This window comes from Pan paniscus, chromosome Y, assembly GCF_029289425.2.
Source record: "Pan paniscus chromosome Y, NHGRI_mPanPan1-v2.0_pri, whole genome shotgun sequence".
In the NCBI taxonomy this organism is placed as follows: Eukaryota; Metazoa; Chordata; class Mammalia; order Primates; family Hominidae; genus Pan; species Pan paniscus.
This window is the reverse complement of record NC_073273.2, coordinates 25,743,187-25,766,922: the sequence shown is the minus strand read 5'-3', so window position 1 is coordinate 25,766,922 and position 23,736 is coordinate 25,743,187. Positions and strand designations below refer to the sequence as shown.

At 39.2% G+C, this 23,736-nt stretch overlaps 2 pseudogenes; both read left to right on the top strand.

The window, feature by feature from the left end:
* The window catches only part of LOC129395646 (RNA-binding motif protein, Y chromosome, family 1 member F/J-like), a 353,374-nt pseudogene extending 345,931 nt beyond the window's left edge, over positions 1–7,443 (top strand).
* Positions 7,444–17,055: 9,612 nt separating this feature from the next.
* Positions 17,056–23,472, top strand: LOC129395740 (RNA-binding motif protein, Y chromosome, family 1 member F/J-like; annotated as a pseudogene).
* Positions 23,473–23,736: the final 264 nt, after the last annotated feature.

Below are 23,736 nucleotides of genomic sequence, written 5' to 3'. Positions count from 1 at the left end.
GACATCTGGCAATCCAAGAGCCTTGGCCTCCCAAGGGGATTACAGGAGGGAACCACCCCGTGTGTGGTTAAAACATATACATAAACATATACATAAGAACTGTTTTCAAAAATTGCTGTGGCCTGCAGAAAAGATTACAGTGAAAAACGTTATCATGAAATTAATTAGGATAGTTAAGCATTTCTGAGAAATTACCTGAAGTACTACATTAAGATTCGTTTTTTAAGGGCACGTCTAAGGCAATATAAGAAATGAGTAAGGCAAGAAAACTTAATGAGATCAAACAAGGATCACATTTACAGAAACATTTTTAGAGTCAATATAGAATTGTAAATCATATGGGGACATTTTATGTAAGTGTTAGCAAATCCAACAAGAAACAACCCATAATGAGTAATGCGACTAATCTGTCTGAAAAAGTAAGCTCATTTTTTTTTTAATGACACAAGTTTTGTTGGGACACTGCAACTTTCAAATCAGTGATGTGAATACAAAGATGAAGTGGATTATATATTGTAAAAAAGAGATGTGCCACATTCTTCCATAGAATGTGTGATGGGTCAATCTTTTTTCCTATGTTTGAGTTTTTTTTTTTAAATAATGGAGGAGTTTTCAAGGAATTTGAAAAATAGAATTTGTGTTTGATCCCTTAATGGAAGGCATGTGCTCAGTAACTATCTCAAATGTGGCACTGCGAAAGATGTGTTCATTTTAGGAGGGAAAAATAGTTCCTTTTGAGAGAAAATACCTCGAATTGAACTACAGTTGATGTAAAAATGTTTGTAAAATGCGCTTACGATAAATGTGCCAGTGTTATTGATAGTACCCTTAATACCTCTAGTCTTTGCATGGAAAAGCAATAAAAGTAGAACAAGCCAAGAAACCATCTTTTCAAAGTGGTGGTAGGCAGAGACCACCAGCTGCTTCGAGAAACAGAAACCCTTGTTTAAGTTGTAAGTTAGTCATGTATTGGATACTAGAAGTTGAAAATTTTAAATTTGTTGCTTAAACTTATGCACACAGAAATCATCCAAGTTGCCAAGAAACGAGGGATTATGCTCCACCATCTAGAGGCTATGCATACCGTGATAATGGTCATTCTAATCGGGATGAACATTCCTCTAGAGGATATAGGTACTGTAACTTTTTCTGGAGTTGTCAAATAGATTTCTTAAATTGTTCATTCCAACTAACGTTCTATCAGGGCTCCAATTTATCTACATCCTCTCAAACACTTGTTATTTCCTGCTTTGGAAAATTTATTGCCCTTCCAGTGTGTGTGTGTGAAATATGATATCCCATTCTGGATTTGAAATGCATTTTCTGCACCCATTAACTCATCATGCACATGTACCCTAGAACTTAAAGTATAATAAAAAAAAAGAAATGCATTTTCTGAATCACTGAATATGTGTATCTGTCCCATGTGCATCTTGGGCATTTGCCCATTTTATTTGGAGAAATATCTATTTAGATGTTTGGCCTTTTAATTTTGTTTAAGTTGTAAGTTAGTCATATATCGGATACTAGAAGTTAAAAATTTAAAATTTGTTGCTTAAACTTATGCATACAGAAATCATCGAAGTTCCCGAGAAAGTAGGGATTATGCTCCACCATCTAGAGGCCATGCATACCGTGATTGTGGTCATTCTCGTCGGCATGAAACTGATTCCAGAGGATATAGGTACTGTACCTTTTTCTGGATTTGTCAAATAGATTTCTCAAATTGTTCGTTCCAACTAACATTGTATCAGGGCTCCAATTTACCTACATCCTCTCAAACACTTGTTATTTCCTGCTTTTGAAAATGTATTGCCATTCATCTGTGTGTGTGAAATATGATATCTCATTTTGGATTTGAAATGCTTTTTCTGCACCCATTAACTCATCATGCACATGTACCCTAGAACTTAAAGTATAATAAAAAAAAATAAATGCATTTTCTGAATCACTGAATATGAGTATCTGTCCCATGTGCATCTTGGGCATTTGCCCATTTTATTTGGAGAAATATCTGTTTAGATGTTTGGCCTTTTAATTTTGTTTAAGTTGTAAGTTAGTCATATTTCAGATACTAGAAGTAGAAAATTTAAAATTTGTTGCTTAAACTTATGCATACAGAAATCATCGAAGTTCCTGAGAAACTAGGGATTATGCTCCACCATCTAGAGGCCATGCTTACCGTGATTGTGGTCATTCTCGTCGGCATGAAAGTTATTCTAGAGGATATAGGTACTGTACCTTTTCTGGATTTGTCAAATAGATTTCTTAAATTGTTCATTCCAACTAACATTGTATCAGGGCTCCAATTTATCTACATCCTCTCAAACACTTGTTATTTCTTGCTTTTGAAAATTTATTGCCATTCATCTGTGTGTGTGAAATATGATATCTCATTTTGGATTTGTAATGCATTTTCTGCACCCATTAACTCATCATGCACATGTATCCTAGAACTTAAAGTATAATAAAACAAAAAGAAATGCATTTTCTGAATCACTGAATATGAGTATCTGTCCCTTGTGCTTTTTGGCCATTTGCCTATTTTATTTGGAGAAATATCTATTTAGATGTTTGGCCTTTTAATTTAAAGTTGTAAGTTAGTCATGTATTCGATACTAGAAGATGAAAAGTTAAAATTTGTTGCTTAAACTTATGCACAGAGAAATCATCCAAGTTCCCGAGAAACTAGGGATTATGCTCCACCATCTAGAGGCTAGGCATACTGAGACTATGGTCATTCTATGCAGGATGAACATTCCTCTAGAGGATATAGATACTGTAACTTTTTCTGGATTTATCAAATAGATTTCTTATATTGTTCATTCCAAATAACATTGTGTCAGGGCTCCATTTTATCTACATCCTCTCAAACACTTGTTATTTCCTGCTTTTGAAAATTTATTGCCCTTCCAGTGTGTGTGTGTGAAGTGTGGAAGCTCCTTTTTTATTTGAAATGCATTTCCTGCATCATTGATTATCAGTATCTGTTTCATGTGCTTTTTGGGCATTTGGGCATTTTGGGCATTTGGGATCTGTGGGTATTTTATTTAGATGGTTGGCAATTTAACTGTGTTTAAGTTGTAATGTAGTTCTATTTTGGATACTACAATTTGACAATTTAACATTCCTTGCTTAAACTTGTGCACGCAGAAATAGTCCAAGTTCCCGAGAAACCAGGGATTATACTCCACCACCTAGAGACTATGCATACCGTGATTATGGTCATTCTAGTTGGGATGAACATTCCTCTAGAGGATATAGGTACTGTCATGTTATCTGGATTTATCAAATGGATTTCTTAAATTGTTCATTCGGAAATTGAAAAGACTTTTTTTTTTTCAATTTAGTTATCACGATGGCTACGGTGAGGCCCTTGGTAGAGATCATTCTGAACATCTACGTGGAAGTTCTTATAGAGATGCATTTCAGGGATACGGTAAGGGTCCAGGATGGATTTGTAAATTACAGAATTTTATTTAATAGACCGGATTGTTATTTTAATGAAATTCTAAGGAAAATTGTAAAGGACATATGCAACATGTTTAAATATTGAGTATTCTTTTTTTTTTGATCATCCCAGAAACATATTTATTCATTTTCATCATTGTGCACAAATAATAAAATAAACAGTGCTTATCTGGTACTCATTATCAGTATAAAGCCTAGGGAATGATATGAAGGTGAGAACTTCAGTTAACGTTAAGAAAATGTGACTGAGCATTTACTTTAGAATTAAGTTTGTTAAGCTGCAAAATACTACTCTTACACTTCTCTTAAATAAAACCTTCTGACTATTGAAGACTTGATTAATATCCTGTCAACAAAGGCGGAGGAAAGCAGATATTTCCAAATAGTACTTTAACTAATTCATGCTTTAATGATAGCAGTAAAAATGTTTAAATGTAGTCCCACATATTATTTTATCGACCCTGCAGGGACCTCTCATGATGCACCATCCGCACGAGGGCCTCGGATGTCTTATGGTGGAAGCACCTGCCATGCATATAGTAATACACGAGATAGATACGGCAGAAGTTGGGAGAGTTACTCAAGGAGCTGTGGTGATTTTCATTATTGTGATCGTGAGCATGTTTGCAGAAAAGACCAAAGGAATCCGCCTTCTCTGGGTAGGGTGCTCCCTGATCCTCGTGAAGCATATGGTAGCTCAAGTTATGTGGCATCTATAGTAGATGGTGGGGAGAGTCGATCTGAAAAAGGAGACTCGAGCAGATATTAAAGCAAGCATTCAAAATAATAGTTATTGCATACCAAACCTTGTTTGCAAATCAAAAATTGAAATGTTATTTCTGCATCGTTACCTGCATATTACTGACAGAAACATGTTGGTTTTGTGGAGAGAGGTAGATACTGACTTCCTCCATGAATTTTTTGAGGTATTCAAAGGAAAAGGAATTGTTTTCAAAGTAATTTCATACTTGTTGATGCTATTTGAAAAGTGTTTAGATGTAATATCTACCTTAAAATTTTCACAATAAAATTTTACATGTACTGCAAGATGCCTGGTGTTCTTGGTTAGCCGCACATGCTTAAAGCAAATTCAATAGGAGAGTAAATTGTGTAGTTTGTTGTACGTTTTCCTTTGTTTCTTTGAACACAGATGCAAAATTAGGGATGTGTTATGTCGCCCTTGCAAGCTGCTCAAGTTTTCTAATTAGGCTGTTTCTCTTTAAAAACTAACAAGGTTAAAATTTTGGAGAAGTCTTCAGAAAGACTACAAAACTGTCTGCCTCACCAGAAAATGTTTATTTTTTAGAGGAATAGTACAGGTCAAAGAAATAATTAGATGTATTGATACTAAAGTTTAAGACATCCAGAACATTCTGTGTGAAGCATTCTGTGACTGAAGAGGATAACGGTAATGAAAACTTTTTTTTTCACGTAAATCAGAAGTGAACCAGCTAAGTTTCTCAGGTGCATAACATAATGAATTTAAATGTTCGTAGTTTAAATAGTGGAAAGTAAGTGTTTTGTTTTGTGAGGTACCCACGTTAATTTTTTCTTGAATATTTTGCCAATGGATGTTGTAAATAATGGTGTAGTAATATGTTCTTAGAGATAGGAATAATCTAGAGTGGTTGGGATAGTATCACATTTTTTTGAGATGAAGTGTAGCTTTGTCGCCGAAGCTGGGGTTCAGTGGCTCTGTCTTGGCTTATGGCAACCGTTGCCTTCTGGGTCCAAGCTATTCTCCTGCCTCAGCATCCTAAGTAACTGGTATTAGATATGTGTGCAGCACAGCTGGGCCAATTTTCGTATTTTTAGTGCAGACAGCGTTTCACCTTGTTTGCCAGGCTGTTCTTAAAATCCTGATCCACCCTCCTCAGACTCTCGAAGTGCTAAGATCATAGGCATGTGCCTCCACTGTCAGCCTATCGTATTTAATTGATAATATGAATGGAAACACTTTAAACCTCATACTTAGAGGAAAGTGAAGTGTATAAAACATAAACAACAGCATAAAGTTTCCGACGGGATTGCTTAAAGTTTTAAGACATCATTGAATGATAAAAATATTTAGACCGAAATAACTAAATGAATTAATTTTCCTGATTATACAAACTAAAGAAATGAAATACATCAAGTTCCAGAAGTTTTGCAGTCCATAATTCTTACAATTGACAGACTAATCTGCAAGGAGGAAGTATGTTCTTGAAAAATTTTGACACAATCATCAATTTTTATAGGGTAAGTTTACAAATAATTTTAAAGGGAGAAGTTACCAACTTTGATTTTCAAGTGAGTTATTCGTGTTATGAAGTGTTTTCATTCACCTGTAGCATTGTGAGGATGAAGTGAAAAGATAAATCCCCCGAGTCTTGTATATCTTACTGTCCATGTGTGATGGCTCAGGTCTCTAATTCTAACACTTGGGGAGGCCGAGGCTTGCAGAGCACTTTAGGACAGGAGTTGAAGACCAGGCTGGCCAACACCATGAAACCCCATCTCTACCAAAAATACAAAAATTAGCCGGGCATGGTGGTGCCTGCCTGTAGTACGTTGCAGTTAATTGGGAGGCTCAGGCAGGACAATGGTTTGAACTTGGGAGCCTGATGCTGCGGTGAGCCGATATTGCACCATGCACTCTAGCCTGGGTGACAGAGTGCGACTCCAACACAAAAATAATTATGTCAATCAACAAATATATCAATAATAAATAGGGTATCCTTCAGTTCAAGCAGTTATCGATTCTTTTTTCTTTTTTAGAGACAAGGTCTCACACTGTTGTCCAGCCTAGACTGCAGTGGCACCATCATAGCTCACTGCAGCCTTGAACACGGGGTTCAAATGTGCAAGCCTTCCATTTCAGCCTCCCAAGTAGCTGGAATTACGGACACACACCAACCACCATGCCCAGCTTTTGTGTTTGTGTGTGTGTGGTAGGGACAATGCTTTGGATATGTTGTTCAGGCTGGTCTCAAATTCCCAGACCGAAATGATCCTCCTTTCCTGGCTTCCCAAAGTGTTGTGATTATAGCAGTGAGCCACTGAGTCTGGCATATCTTTTCTTATTATGAGCGACATTCCACCTCACTGAGTCTGGCGTATCTTTTCTTGGTATCAGCGACATTTCACCTTTGCTCTTTTAATTATTTTGTGATGTACAATAAATCATTATTAGGTGTAGTCATCCTGTGCCACTGAACACTAGATATGATTCCTTCTAAGCAAGTATAATTTAACCCACCCCCATCCCCTCTTTGATCCCTCCCTTACCAGTTCACATTACTTGTATCAAAATATCACATGTATGCCAAAAGTATTTACAACTGTTAGGTACAAATTTTCATTCCCTTCCTCCTTCCCTCCCTTCCTTTCTTCCTTCCTGTCTTTCTTTCTTTTTGTCTCTGTATCTTTCTCTCTCACTGATTTATTTTTTTTTTTCAGACAGAATCCTGCCCTGTCACCTAGGCTGGAGTGCAGTGGCGTGATCTCAGCTCACTGCTCCCTCCTTATCACGGGTTCAAGCAATCGTCCAGTCACACCCTCCTAAGCAGCTGCGACTGCAATCATATGACACCAATCCTGGCAAATTCTTTGTATTTTCAGTAGAGACCAGGTTTCACAATATTTGCTCAGGCTGGTCTTGAATTCCTTTCCTTTAGTGATCCACCCACATCAGCCTCTCAAAATGCTGGGATCCAGGCATGAGCCACAGTGCCCACCCAGCTGTATGCATTTCTCTCTCCCGTGATCTCTCCTATTTTATTATTTTATTCTCTTTTTATTTCTGAGACAGCGTCTCGCTCTGCTGCCCAGGCTGGAGCACAGTGGTGTGATCTCACTTTACTGCAAACTCCATCACCAGGGTTCAATGGATTCTCCTGCATCAGCCTTCCAAGTAGCTGGGATAACATCCATGGGCCACCAAGCTTGGCTAGCTTTGGTACGATACTAGACGTGGCATCTTGTCATGTCTAATTGCGTATCTGTTTTAAAGCTGGATTGATCAGCAATATTGACTTCCTGGAATGTTTTATGTTTACAAAACAATTATAGTACTACTATTTAGCCTCCTCAGATAAAATATGGTAACACACAAAACATACACACACAGACAAAGACACAGTCAGTGATCAAAAAAATCAGGGTAGGCCACGACCTAAATGAAAGGTGAGCTGCTGCAGTTGCCTAGAATTAAACCAGACCAGAGTTGACCCATACCAGTCTGAGAGATGTGAACAGAGGCCTTCAAACAACTCTATCAGATACATGTTAGATTATTCTCCAGCCATAGCGAAGGGACATTAAAGATCTGTTGTGCTTAGAAGAGTCTGGATGATTTGACTTTTCCAGGGTATTAGCATTCATGATGTTGGCCTTTACAGCTCTCTGCAATGAAGTCAGTAGACAACTCAGTTTTTCTAGGAGTCTGAAGTGCTTTTCAGAATTATCTAAAACTTAGTGGCTTAAAACCATAATTATAATTTCCTAACGGTCAGTCTCTGCAATCGCCCTCAGTCTCTCAGCCAAATGAATGTGGTTCAGGGGCACTCAGGAGGATGCAATCTAGTGATGGCCAAAGATGGGGACATTGGTGGGTGTCTTCTCATCTCCCTGGTGCCATGGCTAGCGTGACTCAAATAGCAGGGGCTGGACTGCTGAGATGCTCAGACACCTTGTTCTGTTTCTTTGAGTCTCTCCATTGGATGTTCCTTCGGCATAGTGTTATCAGGGTGTTAGACTGCGTGATGTACTGGTCGGGGGCTCCTAAGGGGTTTGTCCCCATGAGAGCAGGAGACTTAGGCAGAGTACTGTGTTCAGCTCCATCAGGAATATTTTCAAATGGGTTTGAGAAGAATTTCAAAGTGTGTTTTAGACCACTACAGTGGCCATGCCTAATAATTCCTTATTTTTACAAGTGCTGGATGGGTTTTTCCCAAAATAATGCTTTTTGGGGGTTGTGGGGTGGTGGAGACAAAGCTTTGGTCTCGTGACCCAGGCCGTAGTGCAGTGGCGTGATCTTGGCTCACTGCAACCACCGCCTCTTGGGTTCAACCGATTCTCCTGCCTCAGCCTCCCAAATAGCTAGAATTACAGGAACCTGCCACCATGCCCAGCTAATTTTCGAATATTTAGTAGAGATGGGGTTTCACCATGTTGACCAGGCTGGTCTTGAACTTCTGACGTCTGGTAATCCACCAGCCTTGGCCTCCCAAAGTGTGGGGATTACAGGCGTGAACCACCCCGTCCGGCCTTCAAATTATATTTTCCTACCCACTCACTTCCACAATTTTTTGGACCTATCTGCATGTTCTCCTCGGAGGCGGGGGGATGGAAACAGTATCAGAGTTCTTGAAAAATTTATGAAAGAGAGAATGACAATACTATACAAGGCTTAACCTATTCACAATACTGTATTTACTGAATAAAAAGATTACTTTTAAAATTGTACTATTGACTAAATAAATAAAATACATTCTTTCAATCACTCTAAAATATGTGTACATGAAGAGAGTAGAAGAAGGGTTCTAATACATAAAGAAATAAATGAGGCTGGGCATGGTGGCTCACGCTGTAAGCCTAGCAGTTTGGCAGGCAAAAGTGGGTGGATCACTTGAGGTGAGGAGTGGGAGACCAGCCTGGCAAATATGGTGAAACCCAGTCTTGACTAAAAATACAAAAATTAGCTGCACATGGTGGCATGCACCAGTAATCCCAACTCCTCAGAAGGCCGAGGCAGGGGAATTGCTTGAAGCTGGGAGGCGGAGGTTGAGGCTGAGCCAAGATCCTGCCACTTCACTCCAGCCTGGGTGACAGAGCAATACTCCTCAAAACACACACAGACACCCCAAAACAACTAAATAATGCAAATAAAAATTTTGTACTCACAGTTCAACTCGCATATCTAACAGAAAACAGAAAGTACATTAAAACAAAGTTTCCACAAAAGGCAAATAAAACAAATGAATCACCTTGCATATAAAATTAAAATAATAAACTGAAGAGAACTATACGGAAAAAAATTCAAAATTTACAAGTAAGTACTCTAAAAGAAGCTGAAAGTCACTCAAAACTTTTCTGGATTCCATGTCTCTGCAGTGCAAACATGATCATAAAATTTGCTGTGGGCAGAACCATCAAAATGTATCTTACAACTCAATAAACACTTCAAGTCTCACATGAGAATTGTAAAGGAAAAGGGACGCGTCTGCTGTATTTCTACACAAATCTGAACAAACACTATTTCTTTGTGCACATTGTTTCACTACTCCAAGAAAATAACTTCCATATTAATATGAGGGGATGTGAGAAAGCAGCTCTGCATCATGATAAGTAACACTGGGTGTCCACACCACTACTCAGGTGGGCCTTAATTCCCAGCCAGGTTCCCTCCCTGGACACACAATGAAGGGCTCATCCATTTTGCAATCTCTTCACATTTCCTCCCCTGTGAGCCCAGTGTGGTTCTCCAGATTCCCTGTGTAGCGGCCTCTCTTGTCTGGTGGGGCAGGGTGGGGCAGGGAAGTGTGAGTGATGATGGCAGAGGGCAGAAAGCATCTCAGGGAAGCCTGGGATCATTGTAACAAAAAATGATGGGCGTGGGACAGCCCATCAGGGAGGACGTAGAGAGGGGCCTTGGGAGGATATCTGCGTGGAGGGTGAGAGGGCCCTGGTTGAGCCCAAACTGAGCCCCAAGTGGTAGCCGGCCTCAGGCCTCAGCCGGTGAGGGATGATGAGACAGCCACCACTTGAGCCTTGCTTCTCACCCACTGACCTTAGACACTTATTCCTCTTAGGCGGCTTAAGGTGCCCCAATCCTAAAATGTGGGTGTTACAGTTCTTTGATGGCCATTTCTCCGCCAGCCCATGGATGGCGTGGGATTGCTCACTGCAGTCACCTCCCTGAGGCTTGGATTCTCCATGTGGGGCACAACTCCAGGAATCAACCGCCTCTCAGTCCCCAGCCCTAGACTGCTCACCTGGCCTCCTCTCTGTTCACGCTCTAATGGCCTCCCTCCCTGGAGAAGTACTGCAGGGGATTGAGCTACAGGCTCTGGCTGATGATCTAGGGGACTGCAGAAGTGGGTATAGGTTAGTTCAGGTCATGGCTCAAAGCCAGTTCCCCAGAGGCCAAGGAATGACCAGCAAGATCCTTTCCCATGATGCCCTACCTGGCGCTCACCTCAGCAATCCTGCCAGAACCTGGGCAGTCATGCTCAGCCAACCAGCTGAAGAAGGTCAGGTAGGAGCTGTACGGCCTGCAGCTGGAGGCTTGACCTTCCTGATCCCACAACCGCTAGACTGCAGTGGAATGAGACATCCCGTATCCTGCAGAGAGAGGAGTCAGGAAGGTTCATGCCAGACCTACCCTCCCACACACCAGCTCCCCTACCATGCTGGGAGGCGCTCCTTACCGAGGACGCCAAGGCAGTACTCCCGAATGATCACTTCATTGTGGAAGTAAAGACTGTGATAAAAGGAAAACTTCATCCTGCCGCCGGTACCCGGAAGAGTTGCTTTCCTCCCCTTACCTGGCCAAGAAGGAGAAAGAGGACGTACTCAAAGCAGCATTTCATGTAGCTGGGGTGAGGTGACCTGTTAGCTGGGGTGAAGCGTGTGTTTCTCCTTCCCAACTCTCTCATTGAGACACCCCCGGGTCCCAGGGGTACCTCAACCTGACCCAGACACCAGACCCCTCCCGAAGACTCAGGCTCCTTAGCCTGACCTGCAAATCCATCACGTACGTAGCTTAGCAGGACTTCATCATCATTTGTGATCCCGGCCAACATCTGGGTGTGCCGCACAAGCTGCCTCTGGTCAAGGAGCCGCCAGATGATTGGGTGGGCGTGCAAGGAAACACCCTGCAACTTTGCAAGAGCACGGAGAGTGTGGGGCAGGGCACCTTCCCTTCCAGGCCCTCTGTCTCTGTCTGGCGTGGAGGGCACCATCAGAGCTGTGGTGGTCTTGGTGGTGGGTGGAGGCAGGCCCAGACAACCTGCTCTGACCAGGGACTGGCACTGAAGAAGTGGGCAGGGGGTTGGGGGCGGGGTGTTGTTGTGTGAGGCGACTACTTGCTCGGCGTTTCTGAGCTGCAGGAGGCCCTCCTGTGCTGGGTGCTAGACAGGCTCTGCTGCTGTCTGAGTGTGTGGTCTCTCCTTCTCCTGGTCTCCCTGAGGGGTGCACGTATCCACCCCAGGCAACCGCTGTGGGTAGAAGTAGCTACGGGGCTGTGCCTGGCTCTCCCCATGGAGCTCGAGTGGTTTCAAGGGAGCTTATATATACTCAGGGCCTAAACATCTTTGGGTGCAGTGCTGGCACAGGGAAGAAATTGTGTCTGGGGAGACAGTGCCTGCCTTGCATAGGACAGCAGCCCCGTGCACAGTGACATCGAGTCTTGAGCACCTTGTGTTTCTGGGGTAAGCTTGCTGGACACAGGCAAGGGGAGCAGGGAAGTTCCATGGCTGGCATGGGCATGCAGACTCCCCTTCCTCCAGGGACTTTCCCAGTGAATCGTATCCTTCAACTTTCTGCTGTTATGATGGGTCCTTGGCGCTGCTGTTCTCCCTGGTGAGTGCTGTGCTTGGCTTCCTGTCCCTACCACATGCCCTCAGGGCACATGCAATTCAGCTGCCCTCCTATGTGCATGAGCCTGTTCTCGGTTCCCCTTGTTGTCCCCCATGCCCTGAATCCTGGCTGACCGCCAGTGCCTACCACCTTGTTTCCCCCCACCTCCGCTCCCGGGAGCTCGGCGCCCATCCCCTGCTGCCAACCATCCCGAATTGGAAGCTGCAAGGATATGGCTCTGGCCCAGAAGCCGGGGATGCCCTGTGGCCTGGGCATCTTCAAGACTCTTTCCTTCTTGAAGAATGTATTTTATGAAAATATATTCTTGCAAAAGTGTATTTAAATAAGACCCTTACATTTACGGAAAGGTTAAGTAGTTGAAAATAGAAAATAATATGAGAACATTGAAGTCAGATAACAGAAGAAGTAACTGGCATTCTTGGCTCCGTGCTTGCTTTTTCTCCTAAGGACATTTCTTTCCTGTCACCAGAGTAATTTATGTAACATGAATAGCTAATTACTCATTTCCCCAGTGTGTTTGAGGACTTGTTTTGATTGAACCAATGGTCTCTTGTCCTGTTGAGTCTTAAATCTAGAGATTGTGTGTTTACTTAAGCTTTAAACTTCTATGTAATTATGTTAATTATTGAATTCCTTTACATTGTAGTCAAGAGCATTCCATTCTGTGCTCTTTAGTGTTTTTTGCTTTATAGCATTATCCCAATCATGCCGGGCATGGTGGCTCATGCATGTAATCCCAACACTTTGGGTGGCCAAGGCGGGCAGATCACAAGGTCAGGAGAAAGAAACCATAATGGCCAACATGGTGAAACCCTGTTGCTACTAAAATACAAAAAAAAAAAAAAAAAGAAATTAGCTGCATCTGGTTGTGTGTGCCTGTAGTTCCGGCTAGTCAGTAAGCTGAGGCAGGGGAATCGGTTAAACCCAAGGAGGCAGAGGTTGCAGTGAGCCGAGACCACGCCGATGCACTCCAGCCTGGCAACAGAGCAAGAATCCGTCTCAAAACAACAAAAAATAAATAAAATAAATAAATAACGTTATCCCAATCTGTTTTTAGGTCCTGTTAGTCTTCAGGCTATTCCCAAAGTGCTTTTTTAGACTTCTTGAGAATTATCCTTCCCTGTGTATGGCTCATAAATAAAATTTATGCTTCAAAAACCACTTAGATTTCATATTTTCTTCCTCATTGCGTATTGTAGGTATTTTCTACTCGCTGTACTATGTATTAATCTATTGATCGTGAAATTGTATATAGTGCATATTTAAGTCTTGCTAGTTGCTTTTCTTTCTGTTACATCTAGCACACTTCCTGTCACATAGCAGAAAGTACATTTTTATTCACCCTTATAAATTAGTATTTCAAGCTGTGGTAGAAACCGAGAGTTGCTTTTGGTTCATGGCTTTGTGGTAGGTATGGAGATAATTTTGACTTCTGTATAGGAATCTATGATAATTTCTTTTTTCCCTCTAGTTTTCAAGCAAAAGGGCAGATAATTTGTGTAAAGTTTTTGTTCGTTTGTTTGTTTTTTAAGATGGAGACTCGCTGCATGCCCTAGGCTGGATTGCAGTGGGGCCATCTTGGCTTACTGCAACCTTCGCCTCCCGGGTTCAAGCGATTCTCCTGCCTCAGCCTCCCAGTACCAGGGGCTACAGAGGCATGCCACCACACCCAGCTAATTTTGTACTTTGAGTAGGGATGGGGTTTCACCCTGTTAGCCAGGATGAGCTGTATCTCTTCACCTCATGATCCACCTGCCTCGGCCTCCCAAAGTATTGGGATTACAGGTGTGAGCCACCGTGCCCAGCCAACGTTATTTCTAAATTACTTCATCTCACATATTTTATTGTGTTAAAATAACTATGAATGTTGTATGCACATTAATGTTAAGATGGCCAATAAAGGAGGTTCTTCGAGTTTTCAGAGGGAATTAACAGTTAAGGAATTTTGGCTGACTTCAGAACACTGGGAAGGAAGCAGCCGTGGGCAAATCTGGGGAAAATATTTTGAGCCCAGAAATAACAAAAGAAGTTTCAAGGTAGGAACAACGGGCGATGTGGCTGCAAGGGGTCTTGTTCAGGGATTTAAGTCCTTCCTCCAAATAACAAAAGCCATGTAATTTTAAAATCACATTATTAGCTGAACTGTTTTCAAAAATTGCTGTGGCCTGTAGAAAAGATTACAGTGAAAAATGTTATTATGAAATTAATTAGGATAGTTAAGCATTTCTGAGAAATTACCTGAAGTACTATATTAAGATTCGTTTTTTAGGGGCACGTCTAAGGCAAGGTAAGAAATGAGTAAGGCAAGAAAACTTAATGAGATCAAACAAGGATCACATTTACAGAAACATTTTTAGAGTCAATATAGAATTGTAAATCATATGGGGACATTTTATGTAAGTGTTAGCAAATCCAACAAGAAACAACTCATAATGAGTAATGTGACTAATCACTCTGAAAAAGTAAGCTCATTTTTTTTTAAATGACACAAGTTTCGTTGGGACATTGCAACTTTCAAATCAGTGATGTGACTACAAAGATGAAGTGGATTATATATTGTAAAAAACAGATGTGCCACATTCTTCCATAGAATGTGTGATGGGTCAATCTTTTTTTTTTATGTTTGAGTTTTTTTTTTTTAATAATGGAGAAGTTTTCAAGGAATTTGAAAAATAGAATTTGTGTTTGATCCCTTAATGGAAGGCATGTGCTCAGTAACTGTCTCAAATTTGGCATTGCGAAAGATGTGTTCATTTTAGGAGAAAAAAAAGTTTCCTTTTGAGAGAGAATACCTCGAATTGAACTACAGTTGATGTAAAAATGTTTGTAAAATGTGCATACGTTAAATGTGCCAGTGTTATTGATAGTACCCTTAATACTTCTAGTCTTTGGATGGAAAAGCAATAAAAGTAGAACAAGCCAAGAAACCATCTTTTCAAAGTGATGGTAGGCGGAGACCACCAGCTTCTTCGAGAAACAGAAGCCCTTCAGGAAGTCTGAGATCTGCAAGAGGAAGCAGTGGAGGAACAAGAGGGTGGCTTCCCTCACATGAAGGACACCTGGGTAATGTTTTAAAATATAAAGATGGAACCATAGGACTGAAAGAAAATAAGTTTGACGATATCGAAATTTCTCAATTTTTTTATTTCCTGTATGAAGAGAAAATTAGCTTATTGATAATAAGCAAACTTATTTCTAAGTACTAAAGGCGTATTAGAAGAATGATTGAACTAATATCTAACATTTGTTTTAAAATTATAGTAAGTTTGCATTGAAGTAACACACATTTGAAACTGGGTTGTGTTTGTGAATGCTGATTGCCTGTACTCAACCGGTTTTCTGCAGAACCCATTTATATTCATTATACTTTAGAGTTTTCTACTTTAGGGCCCAGAACTTCGTGTCAGTTGTATTATCAAAGTACGATGTAATATTTAAAATTTTCCAACAGGAAAAAGTAACTGAATACTGAAGATTGATTTTGCAGTATTTGTTTTCTTGTGTCTACATGTGGAAACATCTATGCAAATGTATTGCTTTGTAATTTTGATACAGAGAGTTTGTACATTGGCCTGCCATAAAGCATTTTCAATTGAAGAAATGTAGAACTTTAATTTCTGAAAAGAGTGTGTGACTCTGGAAAGTTCTAAAAACCACGGCTTCACAGATATGTATGAATCTTTCTTTGCTGGAGGCTGAGTCACTGAAAATGATATTTATGAGTGATTTACTTAATAGAAATGAGGGGTCCATCTTTACATCCAAAAGAAAAACAAACCATATATTTAAAAAAAAAGGAAAAAAAAAAACTGTTGGATGGGCTGGGCGAGGTGGCTCACGCCTGTCACCTCAGCACCTGGGGAGTACAGGGCAGGTGGACCACGAGGTCAGGATTTCCAGACCAGCCTGGCCAACATGGTGAAACCCTGTCTCTCCTAAAGATACAAAAAAATTTGCCTGGGCGTGGTGGCGTGCACCTGTAATCCCAGCTACTCAGGAGGCTGAGGCAGGAGAATCACGGGAACCTGGGAGGCAAAAGCTGCAGTGAGCCAAGGTTATGCCATGGCACTCCAGCCTGCGTGATAGGGCAAGAGTGCATCTGAATAAATAAATAAATAAACCTGTTGGTTAAGTTGTATTATCTATTAACCAACCTTCAAAACTCTAACAATTAACTTGGAGTTTTAATAACCAGACGTGTAATTAATTGGAGATTGTTTTCAAGTTGAAATTGCAGTGTTTGCTCCAGTTTAAGATGCATAGCTTCATGGCTATTTTGTCTCCACTGATCTTGAGGGTGAGGTTCAATTATACTCTGCCACGGACGAGAATGTATATATAAATTCTAACCTGTAACACCACCTGGCAATTGGCATATATCTACATTTTTGTAGATGTAAAAAAATATGTTTATATTACCGAATATGCAATTCTTAAAGACTGTTAAAATTCAGCATAGTCTCATCTGAAAATTAGTGTCTCATAAGGGAATTTTAAGAATTCTGTATTGTGTTAACAAATTTTAGAGACAATGTATTTTCCTGATATGTGACTTCTTGGTATTGGAAATATTTGAGTTTCTTTGAATGGAAATTAGTTTATCTTTATGATGTGCTTTGAAAATTTTTCCTCATTACAGAAGGATATAAACAGTCAGTTATCATTTTTCTTTTAATATTTTTATGCCTATTATATTTAGATATTTTAGTGATAGGTTTCTGCCCTGTTCACGCCCCATTTTCCCACATCTCTCCCTCATACCGATATATTATGATACTTGAGTTTCTTTCTAGATTTTCTAAATGAACTTTTATTGCTTGAAGTGTACTAATACCATGTAGGAATGCTAATTTTATTAGTTTAGACAAAATGTGAATTTGTTATAAAATGTAGAAAATATTTGTAAACAACTAAAACTTAGCCATTTAAGAAACAGTGATGTTAGTTAACTAAAAAGATTTTGTTTGAAATTCAGAAGATGGTGGATACACTCCTGATCTCAAGATGAGTTATTCTAGGGGACTCACTCCAGTTAAAAGAGGTCCATCTTCAAGAAGTGGAGGGCCTCCTCCGAAAAAATCTGCTCCTTCTGCTGTGGCAAGAAGCAGTAGTTGGATGGGAAGCCAAGGTAAATGCTACCTGACAGAAAGACCGTAGTTTTTGTATGACTGAAAATGAGCCGTTTTACCTGAATGCTTACCTTTAAGTTCATTGAACAAAAGGGAAGTGACACATACGTGAGCATAATTGCTGATTGATAGCTTTTATTATAGTTTCTATCTCACTAGGTACATTTCAGATTTATGTTGAAGAAATACTTGAGCTTCTCATTGCAGATCAAAGAAGTGATTAGAGTGAGGCCAACATTCCTTTTAATCCTGTGTTGGCTAGAAAATTCCCCTTAATTTTTCTAAAAGTTCCTAGCAGTATTCTTTGATGGTAGGCTTCTTGATGTAATTAATTCTTCCATTTCCTAAGTCCCCTGGTGTCCCATTCTAAAAATTGCTTGTTCGGTGACTTTGCCGGGTTGGAGTCTTGCTCTTACTAGGTGAGAGAGCACTATGTGAGATGACGGCTTACCATAGCCTCAAATTTGTGAGATGACGGCTTACTATAGCCTCAAATTCCTGGGCTCAAGCAATTCTGCTGTTTCAGCCTCCCGAGTTTCTGCAACTACAGGCATGCAGCAGCACACCTAGCTACATTGTTTTCCTATGTTTTTGTAGAGAGAGGATCTGACTACATTGTCAAAACTGATGTTAAAGCCCGGGGCTCAAGCGGTCCAGCTGCCTCAGCCTTCCACACTCACTCACAGTGTGAGCCGCTAAGCCTGGCCATCCAGCTTCTGAGACCTCAGTAATGCGTATGTGCAAGGCATACTCACTGCTTGCATGAAGATTCAAAAGAACTACAAGAGCATTTAGCAGACAAGGAGTCATTGGGCTTAAATATGATTTAAAAATAAATTTAAGGCTCGAGAGGTAGACACGTAGGAGTCCAAAATTCTTAAATTAAGTGGATATCACAGAAATGCAGAGTTGTGAAATATAGGTGTATGTAAATCAGTAATTGAGATTGTACCGGGATGTTTAAACATTAACACAAGGTCCTTAGTGTAAGATTTGAAATTATTTGAGGAGAGAATTTAGAACTAAGCAACATGAGGTGAGCAGTAGGGTTGAATGCAAGTAATACTTTTGAGAATTGTAAGACTGCAGACTGAGCAGAAGAAAATAAGACAATAAATAAAAGTTCTTAGCAAGGAAGTTTAAGCAGAGCAAATTAAAATTCTTTCTTAGTCCTCCATCCACATATGGAGGAAGTTAAAAACTGCCATTTTCAATTTTACATTTCATACGTAGAGTATCGGTGAAAGGAGGTATTTATTGGCTTCAGGATACCCAAGCCAACACATTTCCATTGGAAAATTAGCCAGTGAAGGTATCATATGTGAAACACTGACCTCTAAGGAATAGCAAGTGAAGAATATATTAAAGGAGAAACTTTCTATTTTGAAATAGCAACAATGTTGTAATGACCCCTTGCATAGCATTGCTTTCTTTGCAGTAAAAGCAAATCCTGACCATCATTAGAAAATCTTCACTAATACATTTAAATTTGTCAACATTTAAGATAGAGCCAACCAGTTAGAGATAAAGAACTTTTATGTAAACATTTAGCATATAGTCATTTAAAGGTAGCTGTATTTATGTGTGTGTGAGATGGACAGAATGATATTGGAAAATCCACCTTCTTTGGCTGAGAAAGGACAATGTATGTAAACTTTAAAATCAGTGAAGAGTTTGATGGTTTTACATGTTTTCCCTGTGTCACTCACAGTCATCAGTAATTTACATGAAAAGGAAAATAAGAACTAAGTAGTTATTAACCATTACAAATGAACTTTTACCTAAGCATTAATGTTTGCCTTCAGCTTCATTAGAAGAACTGGCCTTGTGGAAGCCATGGGATTATCCAAAGCCATGAGAAATATTCACAGTGTCATGTCTGTCTAGTAATTTAGGAAACAAAGAATGGAGTCATAGAAGAAATAATTTAAAAAAGTTGTTTGAGAGAAGAGAAAATAGCGTTTCAGATTTGGTATTCTTTACGTAATGTTCCATCATTTGAATGTTAAAGGTCCCATGTCACAAAGAAGAGAGAATTATGGAGTTCCTCCACGCAGAGGGACAATATCTTCCTGGAGAAATGATCGCATGTCACCAAGATATGATGGTTATGCAACTAACGATGGGTAAAGGAAAAATTAAAAAACACAGTTGATTTTTTTTTTCTGTGGTGATGAAATTCACATAACAAAATTAAATATTATAAGGTGAACAGTTAAGTGGTGTTTAATACGTTCTGTGCCAGGCAACAACTACCTCCATCGACTTCCAGAACATTTTCATTACTCCAAATTAAAACTCCAACTACCAGTTAAGCAGTCCCTCCCAGTTTCTCCTTTTCCTCAGCTGCTAGATAACACCAGTCAGTGTTCTGCCTCTGAACTTAACCTGTTGTGGGTATTTAATGTTAATGTGCTCAAACACTACATGACTTTTTGTATTTGTCTCCTCTCCTTTTGCATGATGTCCTGAAGGTTCATTTACATCATAGCACTTCACTCCTTCCACAAGCTATTAACCCATTATTTTATCTGGGTTGTTTCCACCCGAGTATTTCTACGCACCGATATTTGTTTGAGTATGCCTATTCGGTTCTGGGTGTATATGAGTGGAATTGCATGGTCCTATGATAATGATGTTTGTTTTCTTGAGGAACCACCACATTTCTCCATAGTAGCTGCATCATGTTCCGTTCCAACCTAGCATTGTATCAGCATTCCAATTGATCTACATCCTCTCAAACACTTGTTATTTCCTGCTGTTTGAAGTTTATTGCCATTCCAATGTGTGTTTGAAATATGATATCCCATTTTGGATTTGAAATGCATTTTCTGCACCCATTAACTCATCATGCACTTGTGTCCTAGAACTTAAAGTATAATAAAACAAAAATAAATGCATTTTCTGCATCACTGAATATGAGTATCTGTCCCATGTGCTTTTTGGGCATTTGCCGATTTTATTTGGGGAAAAACTGTTTAGAAGTTTGGCCTTTTAATTTTGTTTAAGTTGTAAGTTAGTCATGTATTGGATACTAGAAGTTGAAAATTTAAAATTTGTTGCTTAAACTTATGCACACAGAAATCATCCAAGTTGCCAAGAAACGAGGGATTATGCTCCACCATCTAGAGGCTATGCATACCGTGATAATGGTCATTCTAATCGGGATGAACATTCCTCTAGAGGATATAGGTACTGTAACTTTTTCTGGAGTTGTCAAATAGATTTCTTAAATTGTTCATTCCAACTAACGTTCTATCAGGGCTCCAATTTATCTACATCCTCTCAAACACTTGTTATTTCCTGCTTTGGAAAATTTATTGCCCTTCCAGTGTGTGTGTGTGAAATATGATATCCCATTCTGGATTTGAAATGCATTTTCTGCACCCATTAATTCATCATGCACATGTACCCTAGAACTTAAAGTATAATAAAAAAAAATGCATTTTCTGAATCACTGAATATGAGTATCTGTCCCATGTGCATCTTGGGCATTTGCCCATTTTATTTGGAGAAATATCTATTTAGATGTTTGGCCTTTTAATTTTGTTTAAGTTGTAAGTTAGTCATATATCGGATACTAGAAGTTGAAAATTTAAAATTTGTTGCTTAAACTTATGCATACAGAAATCATCGAAGTTCCTGAGAAACTAGGGATTATGCTCCACCATCTAGAGGCCATGCATACCGTGACTGTGGTCATTCTCGTCGGCATGAAACTTATTCCAGAGGATATAGGTACTGTACCTTTTTCTGGATTTGTCAAATAGATTTCTCAAATTGTTTGTTCCAACTAACATTGTATCAGGGCTCCAATTTACCTACATCCTCTCAAACACTTGTTATTTCCTGCTTTTGAAAATGTATTGCCATTCATCTGTGTGTGTGAAATATGATATCTCATTTTGGATTTGAAATGCATTTTCTGCACCTATTAACCCATCATGCACATGTACCCTAGAACTTAAAGTATAATAAAAAAAAGAAATGCATTTTCTGAATCACTGAATATGAGTATCTGTCCCATGTGCTTTTTGGGCATTTGCCCATTTTATTTGGAGAAATATCTGTTTAGATGTTTGGCCTTTTAATTTTGTTTAAGTTGTAAGTTAGTCATATATCAGATACTAGAAGTAGAAAATTTAAATTTGTTGCTTAAACTTATGCATACAGAAATCATCGAAGTTCCCGAGAAACTAGGGATTATCCTCCACCATCTAGAGGCCATGCTTACCATGATTATGGTCATTCTCGTCGGCATGAAAGTTATTCTAGAGGATATAGGTACTGTACCTTTTCTGGATTTGTCAAATAGATTTCTTAAATTGTTCATTCCAACTAACATTGTATCAGGGCTCCAATTTATCTACATCCTCTCAAACACTTTTTATTTCCTGCTTTTGAAAATTTATTGCCATTCATCTGTGTGTGTGAAATATGATATCTCATTTTGGATTTGAAATGCATTTTCTGCACCCATTAACTCATCATGCACATGTATCCTAGAACTTAAAGTACAATAAAACAAAAAGAAATGCATTTTCTGAATCACTGAATATGAGTATCTGTCCCTTGTGCTTTTTGGCCATTTGCCTATTTTATTTGGAGAAATATCTATTTAGATGTTTGGCCTTTTAATTTAAAGTTGTAAGTTAGTCATGTGTTCGATACTAGAAGATGAAAAGTTAAAATTTGTTGCTTAAACTTATGCACAGAGAAATCATCTAAGTTCCCGAGAAACTAGGGATTATGCTCCACCATCTAGAGGCTAGGCATACTGAGACTATGGTCATTCTATGCAGGATGAACATTCCTCTAGAGGATATAGATACTGTAACTTTTTCTGGATTTATCAAATAGATTTCTTATATTGTTCATTCCAAATAACATTGTGTCAGGGCTCCAATTTATCTACATCCTCTCAAACACTTGTTATTTCCTGCTTTTGAAAATTTATTGCCCTTCCAGTGTGTGTGTGTGAAGTGTGGAAGCTCCTTTTTTATTTGAAATGCATTTCCTGCATCATTGATTATCAGTATCTGTTTCATGTGCTTTTAGGGCATTTGGGCATTTTGGGCATTTGGGATCTGTGGGTATTTTATTTAGATGGTTGGCAATTTAACTGTGTTTAAGTTGTAATGTAGTTCTATTTTGGATACTACAATTTGACAATTTAACATTCCTTGCTTAAACTTGTGCACGCAGAAATAGTCCAAGTTCCCGAGAAACCAGGGATTATACTCCACCACCTAGAGACTATGCATACCGTGATTATGGTCATTCTAGTTGGGATGAACATTCCTCTAGAGGATATAGGTACTGTCATGTTATCTGGATTTATCAAATGGATTTCTTAAATTGTTCATTCGGAAATTGAAAAGACTTTTTTTTTTTCAATTTAGTTATCACGATGGCTACGGTGAGGCCCTTGGTAGAGATCATTCTGAACATCTACGTGGAAGTTCTTATAGAGATGCATTTCAGGGATACGGTAAGGGTCCAGGATGGATTTGTAAATTACAGAATTTTATTTAATAGACCAGATTGTTATTTTAATGAAATTCTAAGGAAAATTGTAAAGGACATATGCAACATGTTTAAATATTGAGTATTCTTTTTTTTTTGATCATCCCAGAAACATATTTATTCATTTTCATCATTGTGCACAAATAATAAAATAAACAGTGCTTATCTGGTACTCATTATCAGTATAAAGCCTAGGGAATGATATGAAGGTGAGAACTTCAGTTAACGTTAAGAAAATGTGACTGAGCATTTACTTTAGAATTAAGTTTGTTAAGCTGCAAAATACTACTCTTACACTTCTCTTAAATAAAACCTTCTGACTATTGAAGACTTGATTAATATCCTGTCAACAAAGGCGGAGGAAAGCAGATATTTCCAAATAGTACTTTAACTAATTCATGCTTTAATGATAGCAGTAAAAATGTTTAAATGTAGTCCCACATATTATTTTATCAACCCTGCAGGGACCTCTCATGATGCACCACCTGCACGAGGGCCTCGGATGTCTTATGGTGGAAGCACCTGCCATGCATATAGTAATACACGAGATAGATATGGCAGAAGTTGGGAGAGTTACTCAAGGAGCTGTGGTGATTTTCATTACTGTGATCGTGAGCATGTTTGCAGAAAAGACCAAAGGAATCCGCCTTCTCTGGGTAGGGTGCTCCCTGATCCTCGTGAAGCATATGGTAGCTCAAGTTATGTGGCATCTATAGTAGATGGTGGGGAGAGTCGATCTGAAAAAGGAGACTCGAGCAGATATTAAAGCAAGCATTCAAAATAATAGTTATTGCATACCAAACCTTGTTTGCAAATCAAAAATTGAAATGTTATTTCTGCATCGTTACCTGCATATTACTGACAGAAACATGTTGGTTTTGTGGAGAGAGGTAGATACTGACTTCCTCCATGAATTTTTTGAGGTATTCAAAGGAAAAGGAATTGTTTTCAAAGTAATTTCATACTTGTTGATGCTATTTGGAAAGTGTTTAGATGTAATATCTACCTTAAAATTTTCACAATAAAATTT